Source organism: Electrona antarctica (assembly GCF_951216825.1).
Source record: "Electrona antarctica genome assembly, chromosome: 24".
NCBI classification, from domain to species: domain Eukaryota; kingdom Metazoa; phylum Chordata; class Actinopteri; order Myctophiformes; family Myctophidae; genus Electrona; species Electrona antarctica.
The window spans coordinates 4,198,876-4,212,473 of NC_136803.1; the positions used below are offsets into that span (position 1 = coordinate 4,198,876).

The 13,598-nt window shown below is 41.0% G+C and overlaps 1 long non-coding RNA gene across 1 annotated transcript; it reads left to right on the forward strand.

Annotated features, from left to right (window-relative positions):
• Positions 1 to 658: 658 nt before the first annotated feature.
• On the forward strand, positions 659 to 8,531 carry LOC306917020. Its single transcript, XR_013789084.1, has 4 exons — positions 659 to 796; positions 3,993 to 4,129; positions 6,606 to 6,659; positions 8,107 to 8,531. It is a non-coding gene; the product is annotated as an uncharacterized lncRNA (long non-coding RNA).
• The last annotated feature ends 5,067 nt before the right edge of the window (positions 8,532 to 13,598 follow it).

The window sequence follows — 13,598 nt, forward strand, 5'->3', positions numbered from 1 at the left end:
TGTTCCCACAGAATAGGTTTGCTGTGGTGCAAGTGGTAAAGAAGAATTATTATATTATAAATCCATAACTGTCTTTGTTGATGGGGGCGGGGCTGAATCATGACATTTGCCATTTTATTTCTCTGATATGTTCACATCTCTCTCTCCTATCTCTTGCTGTGTTGCCAGTTTTACAAGAGAAACAAGTGGCCAGGTCTATGAAAACAAGTGCAAATGAAAATAGCTGATCTACATGCTCACAGCAACACATTGTGAGGTTGTACAGCTGTTATTTAAAAACACATTGAGAATAAATCAAAATATTTTTAATATTTTTTAAACATTTTAATAAAAAATCTTTTCCGATAGATGTCTGTGGACAATCACATATTAATCTGGGGTTCCTTGACGTGAAGAAATGTGGGAACCACTGGTTTAAACAACATTAGGAAGCAAGCCCAAATTAGCAACTACTGTACACTTTAGAATCAAGCCCAAATTAGCAACTACTGTACACTTTAGAATCAAGCCCAAATTAGCAACTACTGTACACTTTAGAATCAAGCCCAAAAAACATCAACCAGCAACTATCAATGATTTATTTACAAGCTACTTTACAGAAAAAACAAGTCAAAGGTTGCTTATAATAAGCAGACATGGCAACACTGCCTGAAGGAAGCAAAGAAGGAGCCCCAGTACCTTGGCTGGGAAAAAAGGTGGATATAATCGGAAACTGCTTCCTGTTCTGTAAACTGCACTTCCTTCCAGGTGATTTGATGCCTGGTGGCTGTCAGAACAAGCTGTGAACAACTAAGTGGTATGAAAAAAAGGCACAGACTTGTCATTTATTGTTGATTGTTTCCATAATACATAAGAGCTGATGATCTCTTATTGGAGTCCAGACTGTGATCCTGAAGCAAAGATAATTCAGTCTAAGTTTAATGTTGTGAATCCACACTAGGCCCAAAGCCTGTTGCTAATGCTAACCATGTCATAACATACTTCATTTGCTTGTTTGAGTCCAGATACAAAAACCACGCCAGAGAATATTGTCTTGGTGTTTTAATCATACTTTAGTGCAACACTGTAACATTGTAGTGATGTTTATGAAGAAGTTTGATGCTAACCAAGATGCTAACTACTTAAGCATTTACATACTTTGTTTTTGTGATTCTGCCTCTATTTTACTATCTTACATGCCTATGTTTTGAGATTTTGCCTTGTTTATTGCTTTATTGTTGATTGCTTGTTCTGTGTTCTGTTCAGCACCTTGTGACTTTGCTTTACAAATAAAATGTACTTACTTACTTACTTAAGCTAGCTAGCCTTGGTTACTGAGGCAACAGCATGGCAAAACATTAAAGGGTCATTCTGCTTATTTTGTTGACATGAACAACACTTGTTTGAGTGTCTTAAAAGGATCCCTGGCTAATAAGACAAATATGCCTTAAAACATTATTCTTGCCCTGCTCTACAACTAAAATAAAAACACTTTCTTAAATAGAGAATCTTTCACTCAATAGGAACTGCTCCTATCGCAAGTTGATGATGTCATATGTCCATAATGGTCTAGTCCTATGGAATGCATATGCTAATAAAAACAATTTAATACTTCCTAAGGTTAATATGAGCAAAGCAATATTTTATATACTTTGTATTAGCATGTGCATTCCATACATTCCATAGGCATATGACATCATTCCATATATACATATATATACATCTTATATATGACATCAACTTCCGACAGGAGTAGTTCCTATTGAGTGAAACATTTTCTTTTTATGAAAGTGTTTTTATTTTGTAATTTTAGTTATACTGTAGAGGGGCAAGTATAATGTTTTAAGGCATATTTGTCTTTAGCCAGGGATCCTTTTAAGACACTAATGGTGTGTTGTAGTCAGTGGTGTAAAGCAGGGGTATTTATTCAGTGGTCCTTCAGGGGGTTCCAGGTGGTCCCCGCCAAATGGACATTAAAGAAAATGAACCCTTGTGGGTCCATTTGGTTTCATTTCACACTCTCCTCTCCTGCATCAGTTAATTTATACTAAGTCTACACAATTAGAGAATGTAGAAGAATTGTTATTTTGATCAACGTTTGCCTTACTCTCTGTATCTCTCCTGTGGTACCAACATTAATAATTATTACATAATACATAATACTCTCTGTATCTCTCCTGTGGTACCAACATTAATACATAATACAGCCTTACTCTCTGTATCTCTCCTGTGGTACCAACATTAATACATAATACAGCCTTACTCTCTGTATCTCTCCTGTGGTACCAACATTAATACATAATACAGCATGGAATTGTGGACAAAATCTTATCCAACAATGACACCAGAAATATTCTACATTTTGGGAGAGGCTACATTTCATCAGATCCATTTGGGCTCAAATGTAGAATAAATAATGGGCCTTGAAACCACTGGTGCAAAGTAACTAAGTACATTTACGTACTGTAGGCCTACTTAAGTACAATAATGTTGAGGTATTTGTACTTTACCTGAGTATTTCCCATTTCCAATACTTACTCCACTAGAAGAGGCAAATATTGTACTTTTACTCCACTACGTTTATTTAAAAACTTCTGTTAACTTTACCTCACTTCTTTTAGCATTTAGTTAATTATCTTAACTAAGATACGAGTTTGGTTGTTAAAAAAGGTTGGCATTGTTTAATAATAACTGATCTAAATAAGGACCTATAAATATTTTTGGAGCTCTAACAGTGACAAAGCCATGAGAGCAATGATACAAAAAAGTTGTATTTATTTTACGACATATTATTTAAGTTATCCTATGTTCCCTCAGCCCTGTGTTCCCTCAATGTTCCCTACATATATATATGTTATCCAAAGCTCTATGTTCACTCAGTCCCTCAACCTGATAAGTGCAATAAGTGTAATAGTGTAATAACGAATAAGTGTAATAGTGTATTAAGTGTAATAGTGTAATAGTGTAATAGTGTAATAGTGTAATGGTGTAATAGTGTAAGTGTAATACATGTAATAGTGTTAATTGTGTAATAGTGTAATAAGTGTAATAGTGTAATAAGTGCAATAGTGTAATAAGTGCAACAGTGTAATAGTGTAATAAGTGTAATAAGTGTAATAGTGTAATAAGTGTAATAGTGTAATAAGTCCAATAGTGTAATAGTGTAATAAGTGCAACAGTGTAATAGTGCAACAGTGTAATAGTGTAATAAGTGTAATTTTTTTTATTTTATTTTATTTATTTAGAAAAGCAATCATAATACAACATTATAATCAGCGATTCAAGGATTACACAGAAAAGTCCAAAGACTTATTTCCACTGAGGTCCTCTCACACTGAACGGAACAATACTTTAAAATACATCACAAATACATAACAGTACATATACATTACATACACAACACAACAAGTACGACCCTATCCATCCCTCTAAGATGACCCTTTATAGGGGAAACTTTTCCAGTTGCCATCTTCTGTTTAAATGTCCTCAAATTGGAGGTCAGTTTAACACTGGTTTCCAGGCTGTTCCACTGTGTGGCTCCTATATAAATGAATGAGCCTTTGCCCACTTTACTTTTAAAAGCAGGGAGCACCACATCTGCAATACTGGCTCTGGTGAAATGGTTAATAGTGTAATAAGTGCAACAGTGTAATCGTGCAACAGTGTAATAGTGTAATAAGTGTAATAGTGTAATAAGTGCAATAGTGTAATAGTGTAATAAGTGTAATATAAGACATAAATATACGTTTTTCAGAAAGCTTAGGTCAGGATTTAGAGGGCTTTTTAGAATCGGCCTCAGTCCAAAATGGGTTAACATTGTTTTCATTTTTGTTTGTATTTGTATTCTTTTTTTGGCGTGGCGCTAGTTTATTAGTACAGTACATGTATACTGTGTGTGTGTGTGTGTGTGTGTGTGTGTGTGTGTGTGTGTGTGTGTGTGTGTGTGTGTGTGTGTGTGTGTGTGTGTGTGTGTGTGTGTGTGTGTGTGTGTGTCTTGTCTTGTTTGTGTCCAGACTTCAAGGAGGCGTTCGGTCTCTTTGACAGAGCTGGTGAGAACCTGGTGGCCGATATCTGTAGTGCTCTGGGCAGCTGGGCCAGAACCCCACCAACAAGGAGGTCACCACCATCCTGGGAAACCCAACCGCAGACGGTAAGAGGCCACACACACACACACACACACACACACACCCCTATGTACAAACTAAAACATGCTAATACATAAATACATCAAGTCGTCAAGAATCATACGTAAGCTAAGAACCTAACAGTGGAATATCTATATAATGAAACTATGCGTAAACATACACTATAGAGTGCTACAAAAGGAACAACTGTCAGTTAGAAACCTTGTATATTCTTTTTTTTATGTCATCTTTTGATGCTTATTTTATACTTTGTCGCAGTGGTTCCCAAAGTGGGGTCCGGGGACCCCCAGGGGGTACTTGTGGGAGTTCCAGCTAAATGATGATTTAGAACTAGGGTTAGGGTTAGGGTTAAGGGTTAGGGTTAAATTGTGACTGGGGGTGCTATGGAGGAGCTGGCTATAGAGTGTCGCAGTCCCGCCCCCTTTCATGACGACGCCAGGCCCAGGAAATGAATCACAATGCATTTTTCCCATAGACATTTCAAAAAGTATTTATTTAAAGACCTAACCCTAACCCTAACCCAAATCATACACAATATTTTGGACCAAACAAATAATTACATAGAAGAAAAACAACAACAAAAATGTTGTAACCTGCCGTTTTTTTCTACTTTCTAATTCTTTGTTTGGCCCAAATTGTGTTTGTTGTCATGATTTGTCTTCAAATAAATACTTTCTGAAATGTCTATGAGGAAAATGAACAGAGAATCATTTCCTGGGCCCTGGTAGGGGGCGGGACTGCGACGCTCTATTTAGAGGGGGGGCTAATGAATCAATTAATCAATGAATTGAGTCAGTCAATTTGGCTTGTTTGGAGGGGGGCTAAGCCTCCACCAGAGGCTTAGCCCCTCTTTACCCCCCTGGAGCCGTCCCTGATGAGGCATCTATTTTTGAGTGGTGTAAACCACTCCTACAACTGGCTTTGTTATTGAGTGGTGTAAACCACTCCTACAACTGGCTTTGTTATTGAGTGGTGTAAACCACTCCTACAACTGGCTTTGTTATTGAGTGGTGTAAACCACTCCTACAACTGGCTTTGTTATTGAGTGGTGTAAACCACTCCTACAACTGGCTTTGTTATTGAGTGGTGTAAACCACTCCTACAACTGGCTTTGTTATTGAGTGGTGTAAACCACTCCTACAACTGGCTTTGTTATTGAGTGGTGTAAACCACTCCTACAACTGGCTTTGTTATTGAGTGGTGTAAACCACTCCTACAACTGGCTTTGTTATTGAGTGGTGTAAACCACTCCTACAACTGGCTTTGTTAGTTTGTCTGTCTGTCTGTCTGTTCGTACCAAAAAATGAGCATGGTTGCTATGGTCACCCAGTTCACACAGGTGTGATTTCATTACGTCAGACATTACGTCAGACCACAGCTGATCAGTCTATATAAGACCTTACACCACTCAGTTCACACGGGTGTGATTTTTTAAATATAACACTACCTGGTTTACCTGTGATCCTAGTTAACTGAGACACTACCCTGTTCCTGGTTTACCTGTGATCCTAGTTAACTGAAACACTACCCTGTTCCTGGTTTACCTGTGATCCTAGTTAACTGAGACACTACACTGTTTTTATGTGATCCTAGTTTACTGAGGCACTCAACTCGGTCTCACCCAAAGGGTCTAACCCAAACACAGTGAAATAACACAGATTGGCAATTCTGTACATACACTAACACTACTAGCCGTTGAAAGCCACGCCTCCGTCGCGGTCAAAACAGTAGTAGTGTAATATGTACGGATTTTGGGGTTTACTAGTCGTGTGTGTTATTTGAACGTGTTTGGGTGAGATCGGGTTGGAGGCACTACACTGTCTCTATGTGATCCTATAGTTTACTGTCTATGTGGTCCTATAGTTTACTGTCTCTGTGATCCTATAGTTTACTGTCTATGTGATCCTATAGTTTACTGTCTCTATGTGATCCTATAGTTTACTGTCTATGTGGTCCTATAGTTTACTGTCTATGTGATCCTATAGTTTACTGTCTCTATGTGGTCCTATAGTTTACTGTCTCTATGGTCCTATAGTTTACTGAGGCACTACACTGTCCCTATGTGGTCCTCCATTGCTCTGGTTTGTTAGTTTAAGTGGTGTTTAATATACTGCTCAATATACCACAGTAACTTTGGGTCCTGGACCCCCCTGTTGACCTCTGGGGGGTCCAGACCAACAGGAACGCACCTGCCGCCCCGCGTCCGAAACGGTACTGTACTGGCACACCCGAAATCACCATATATACAGTTAATATGTGCGTGTGTGTGTTAGGTTGCGCACAGGTGGTGAAAAACAACCATGCTGTTTCCGTGCTCAGACGCACCCAGCCACCCACCCAGCCAGCCAGCCAGCCACCCACCCAGCCAGCCAGCCAGCCACCCACCCAGCCACCCACACACATTATCATAGTCACTTAAGGAAGTGGTTACACCACTTAAAAACTCAACAGTTTTTCTCTCTCCACTACTCTGCCACTCAGGTTGTCTTCTCACCACCTCAAGCTATACCCAGACTGAGCTTCTCTTCTTTCCTGGTAAGTCGTGGATCTCTTGGCAAACGATGTATTGTACGTTTGGAAACATTAAAGTTCATAGACTTGGCTGGCAAATGATTTACGTATTAGTGCTCTAAACAAACCATAGACTTGGCTGCCACATGTGATATGACTAATCTTCAAAAGACATGCATTGGGGATGAATGACATGATGAATGGATTATGTTAAAAATCTAATTTAGATATCTTGCTACTTGAACATTCATTGTTCATTGGTTATCTGGCATTTCAATGTACTGATACAATTGTGTCGCAGATCAAACTTCTGCATAGATTTCATAGATTCCACAGACTTGTTTGAAAGTTGTGTTGGATTTATTTTAATGTGTATTTTCTAAATGTTTAAGAGGTCATTAATATGTCCGTACACGGACAAATGTGTCCATGGCAAGACTTGGTCTTGTCCGTGGTGAATTTTCTGTTTTACACACCATTATAATGTTAGGCCGATGTTGTTATTGGTTTACCTGTGATCCTAGTTAACTGAGACAATACTACTACTACTATTTTTTTCAACCGGGCCACACAGCCACACAGCTCATTATTCTACTGTTGAAATGAATGGATTATAAATATAACTGTGTGCTTCGCTTTGTGTTTGACCTCAGTGGAAAACACCAGACCCTGCCTGAGGGTAATAATTTAACCATATATATATACTGTAAATTACCAAAGTCCTGAAGGTGCCATACAGCTGAGTTCTAACCACATAGCAGTGGACAGAGTCTACAGCTGGCATAATGTCATTGTGAACCACATAGCAGTGGACAGAGTCTATAGCTGGCATAATGTAGTTGTGAACCACATAGCAGTGGACAGAGTCTACAGCTGGCATAATGTAGTTGTGTCGAGGCCGGGCACAGGACTCCTTGTCTACTAATCCAATAGTTATGGAATAATCACTAAGAAAATGAGCTATTGCAGACCTAGTTTTGCTCCAATGTTCTGTCCGTGTCACTGACAGAGTCACTGTGCCGTGTAGTACCAAGGTACCGCACCAAGTTGTCATACAGTGGAAGTTTTACTCATAGTGCTGGCGGCGCCACAGTCATCGACTTATCGTGTCATACAGTGGAAGTTCTACTCATAGTGCTGGCGGCAGCTGGAAGAAGGTGTCATACAGCTGAGTTCTACTCAAAGTTCTGGAGGTCCTGAAGGACTTCACGACATAGTGACTCTGTCAGTGACACGGGAGAGAACATTAAGCCAAACTATGGCTGCAATAGCTCATTTTCTTAGTGATTATTTCATAACTATTGGATTAGTCGACAGGGAGACCTAGACACAACTGCATTATGCCTAAGTCCACTGCTATGTTTTTTTTCACAATTACAGTATTCCAGCTAGGGATGTTAATTGTTATGTCTATGTAACTAAATCTTTTGCTTTTATTTATTTTTTTCTGGGTTGCCTGATGCATCATGAGGACACCTCTACACCAGCAGTGGATCGAGAAGAGTACCTGAAGGGCTTTACCCAAATTATGTTTATTTACCCAAATTATGTACAGTGTCTCGCTGTTGCAAACATAGTGGATTTATACCAAAAAGCATGTTTTTGCAATAGGCGCCCCCCTACGGATGGAATTGCTTAAACCACCATGTGAATGAAATTTGGGGTGGACTTTGGAAGCCGCTGAACGATATACTACACGCAGACTATTCTGCGTGTAGTGTGTTTTAATCGGATAGGTCATACGGAATGCAGGGAAAGTTAACTTTTGATTCGAGGATTTAAAAAATCATGAAGGATACTACACTGATGGTAGATCTTGTGATATGCTAGCTTATCCCTGGAATAAAAGTTATGTGTAATAAGCTATGCATACAAAAATGTAAAAACATGTCACCCAGGTATAAGGATATAAGGATACACTTTAAGTACTATTTAACTGTTTTTGCTGAACTGTAAATCTGTATAAAAAATACAAAAACCCTGTCTACTTCATGACTGTGACACACATATTTCTAACTTACTATGAAACTCACTTTCTATGAGAGAAACTCCTATGAAACTCACTTTCTATGAAACAATGTTAGTGTCTTTCTTCTCTCTCTACTCTAGTGTCTTCCTTCTCTCTCTAGTTTCTCCTCTCTCTAGTGTCTTTTCTAGTTTCTTTCTTCTCTCTCTAGTGTCTTTCTTCTCTCTCTAGTTTCTCTCGTGTCTTTCTACTCTAGTTTCTCTCTTTTCTAGTTTCTTTCTTCTCTAGTGTCTTTCTTCTCTCTCTAGTTTCTCTCTTTTCTTTCTTCTCTCTCTAGTTTCTTTCATCTCTCTTCTCTCACACTCACTCTCTCTAGCCACACCCCCTTCCTCTCTCTCACTTCCTCTCTCTAGTCACACCCCTTCCTCTCTATCCACACCCACTTCCTGTCTCTAGCCACATCTCTCTCTCTCTCTCTCTCTCTCTCTCTCTCTCTCTCTCTCTCTCTCTCTCTCTCTCTCTCTCTCTCTCTCTCTCTCTCTCTCTCTCTCTCTCTCTCTCTCTCTCTCTCTCTCTCTCTCTCTCTCTCTCTCTCTCTCTCTCTCTCTCTCTCTCTCTCTCACTTCCTCTCTGTAGTCACACCCCCTTCCTCTCTCTCACTTCCTTTCTCTAGCCACACCCCTTTCTCTCTCTCTCTCTCTCTCGCCACACCCCTTCCTCTCTCTCTCCACACCCCTTTCTCTCTCTCGCCACACCCCTTTCTCTCTCTCTAGCCACACCCCCTTCCTCTCTCTCACTTCCTCTCTGTAGTCACACCCCTTCCTCTCTATCCACACCCACTTCCTCTCTCTCACCACTTCCTTTCTCTAGTCACACCACTTCCTGTCTCTAGCCACACCCCCTTCCTCTCTGCCACACCCCTTCCTTTCTCTAGCCACACCCCCCCCCCTCTCTCTCTCTCTCTCTCTCTCTCATTTCCTTTCTCTAGCCACACCCCCTTCCTCTCTCTCACTTCCTCTCTGTAGTCACACCCCTTCCTCTCTATCCACACCCACTTCCTCTCTCTCACTTCCTCTCTCTCACTTCCTCTCTCACTTCCTTTCTCTAGTCACACCACTTCCTGTCTCTAGCCACACCCCCTTCCTCTCTGCCACACCCCTTTCTCTCTCTCACTTCCTTTCTCTAGCCACACCCCCTTCCTCTCTCTAGTCACACCCCCTTCCTCTCTCTCATTTCCTTTCTCTAGCCACACCCCCTTCCTCTCTCTCATTTCCTTTCTCTATCCACACCCCCTTCCTCTCTCTCGTCACACCACTTCCTGTCTCTCTCTCTCTCCTTGTATTAAGATTTCAGCCAGATCTGGATGTTATTTTCATAACCACCTCGTTTTATTGTCCTAGACCACCAGGGGGCAACACCGCCCACTCCCATACATGGTCCCGGGCCCATACATGGTCCATGACTTATCAACCGGTAGGAGAACTCGCAGCCAGCTCGCAGGTAGAGTCTTTCCACATCGCTGGTAGGGTCTCTATCCATTGCGCCACCACAGCCTTCTCCTGACTGAGTGAGATTTCCGGACGCTTATATCTTCTTCTTTCTTCAAAGTAAAGTTTCAGAGTAAAGAACAGAGCGGGATTCGAACCCACAACGTCTGGATCATGTGTTCAGCCATGTAACACACTGAGCTACCGGGCTCTCTGTGTTCTGTCATGGGTTCTCCTCTGTATTATCTGACTAACATCCATGATAACACTTAGAGGCACTAAAGACACATGTGATGGAACAGCAAACGCTGTTAAGATGCTCTGTATATGATCCCAAGGCCCCATTTGAAGTGACAACCAGAAGAACCTAAAACAGAAGCCAAACTATGAGGAATCTCAGAGAGCTGAATCAAAGTGAGCTCTGTGGCTCCCGTGTTAAGGCAATGTCTATGTGAGCCAGAGGTTGTGAGTTCAAACCCAGCTGAGCTCATTCTATTTTCACTCTGGAGCATGTTTTGGAGAAGAACACTGGAAAGAGATGGAAAGCTGAGGAGGAGCCGGAGCATGGTGGCTCTCTGGGTTAAACTGCTGTCTATGTGAGCCACAGGTTGTGGGTTCAAGTCCAGCTCATGTCCTTCTGCTCAACACATGTTTTAAATAGTGACGTCCAGAAGAACACCCTACAACTGTGGAAGTTTACAGAGAACATGGTGGCTCTCACTGTTAAGACACTGTGTATATGATCCTCAGGTTGTGGGTTCAAATCCAGACAAGGCTCTTCTATCTGAATCATAGATGGGCGGTCTGTGGTATACCTATTATTCATTTGGGTGTCCTTCACATGAAGATGTTTGAGAATCATTGTGTTGATAAGAAGAGGCAGCTGAATGGGTAGAGAGGCTGCCTGGAAAGCAGAAGGTCCTGGGTTCGAATCCCGGTCCTGACAATGTGTCAAGGCCTTAACTACTCTTCTGTGGGAATCAAATAGATTAATGGAAGGATGCTTGTTTGATTAAACATGTGTAGTAACTGGTACCAATAGACTTGTTTGCACTCATTTCCCCTAAATGAGTGCAATTTAGGCTAATCCTGCCATATATAAACATCTATTCCATACACTCGTGCAAAACCAATCATGCACCGTAACAAGAGAAGAAAATTATTTTAGCAGAAAGTTCAGTTATTAATATCATTAGTAATGACATCATTAGTCATTAATATTATAATGCCATCATTCCGACCCCACGAGGACAGGGGTTGAGAACCCCTGTCCTAACCCATTAACCCATTAAATGGATTTTAAGGGTTTTTTTTAGCTAACAAAAATAAAAAAAAAGAACAAATTGAGACCCTGTCTGTCCCACATTGTGACTGACAGGCATCAGGGTTCAAATTGAGACCCTGTCTGTCCCACATTGTGACCGACAGGCATCAGTGTTCACATTGAGACCCTGTCTGTCCCACATTGTGACCGACAGGCATCAGGGTTCAAATTGAGACCCTGTCTGTCCCACATTGTGACCGACAGGCATCAGGGTTAATTCAAATTGAGACCCTGTCTGTCCCACATTGTGACTGACAGGCATCAGGGTTCAAATTGAGACCCTGTCTGTCCCACATTGTGACCGACAGGCATCAGGGTTCAAATTGAGACCCTGTCTGTCCCACATTGTGACCGACAGGCATCAGGGTTCAAATTGAGACCCTGTCTGTCCCACATTGTGACTGACAGGCATCAGGGTTCAAATTGAGACCCTGTCTGTCCCACATTGTGACTGACAGGCATCAGTGTTCATTGAGACCCTGTCTGTCCCACATTGTGACTGACAGGCATCAGGGTTCAAATGTCCTTATAGTTTAGTCCCCTAATAGTTGGCCTTCTGTTGTAAAGCTCTCTCATTGTCACTTTTTCTGAAAGATGTGTTTTTAAGCCTGTTAAAATAACATGAAAATGATTTCCCAAAAAAAAGTGAGACACCAGAGGAGTTTATAGTACCACAGACGAAAAACAGTCTAAGTCCAAATTTCAGACTGACCCCTCCACGAAAAGGCCTCGTTGTCCTGAACCCTTATCTATCATTTATATATTATGGATCAATAGTGTGGACTTAGACTGTTATTCGTCTGTGGTAGATAGCCAATAGGCCTATATGGTCAAATATGACATCAAGGCATTTGACTCATTCAGGGCGGGAACCCTGTTTGGTGTTTTAAGCATCATGTTATACTTTAGCTATTGAAAAATAGCAGATCTACAAGCTCATAGCGCGGCACCGAGAGCTTGTACATCTGTCGTGAAAATGTGTCACAAATCTTTGAATATATATTCTTTCAGAGTGAACGTTTTTAACTCAAATATTTGCTTCTGGAACAACATATTTTCAGATGGGGGTTGGCGGCCAATTACATATATTTTTGGGGGTCCTTGACATGAACATGTTTGAGAAAGACTGACATAAACATGAGGTTTTTCAGAAAACGGTCAGGATTTTAGAAGGCATTTGTAGAATCGACCTCAGGTCTAATAAATGGGTTAATAGCAACTCAAGAAGTAAATTGCTAACCCCGTACTTCAGTGTCGCTTGTGTGGGACAAGTGGAAAGGGGGTGGGGGGGGGGGGCAAACTGTGGAATGCACAAGCGATACTTCTGTTCCTCAAATGAACAGTGTGGATCTGGTCACCCTAAAACACTTAAACCAAGAACAAATATTATTCTCAAATCTTCTATTATCTGTAGAGCTGTAATTGACCATTTGCAGACCGCGGCCATGTTTCCATCAGAGTTTGGTGAAAATCACGGATAAGCGACAGGCTATAGTCCATGGTCTCGGACCGCATGCTATAGGGTGCCATTTCTTCACGATTTCGGAGGATTTGAAAAAAAGGTGAAAATCACGGAAAAGCGACAGGCTATAGTCCATGGTCTCGGACCGCATGCTATAGGGTGCCATTTTTCACGATTTCGGACGATTTGAAAAAAAGGTGAAAATCACGGAAAAGCGACAGGCTATAGTCCATGGTCTCGGACCGCATGCTATAGGGTGCAATTTTTTCACGATTTCGGAGGATTTGAAACAAAGGTGAAAATCACGGAAAAGCGACAGGCTATAGTCCATGGTCTCGGACTGCATGCTATAGAGCGTCGCAGTCCCACCCCCTTTCATGACGACGCCAGGCCCAGGAAATGATTCCCAATGTATTTTTCCCATAGACATTTCAAAAGGCATTTATTTAAAGACGGTTACGCCGCGGACAAAGCCAACTCGAGTCGTGACAACTCATGACAACAAACACAATATTTTGGACCAAACAAATAATTACAAAGAAGAAAAACAACAAAAAAAGTGTTGTAACCTGCCGTTTTTTTCTTCTTTCTAATTATTTGTTCGGCCCAAAAAAAATTGTTTGTTGTCATGATTTGTCACGACAAGAGTTGGCTTTGTCCGCGGCGTAAACATCTTTATATAAATACTTTCTGAAATGTCCATGAGGAAAATGAACGGAGAATC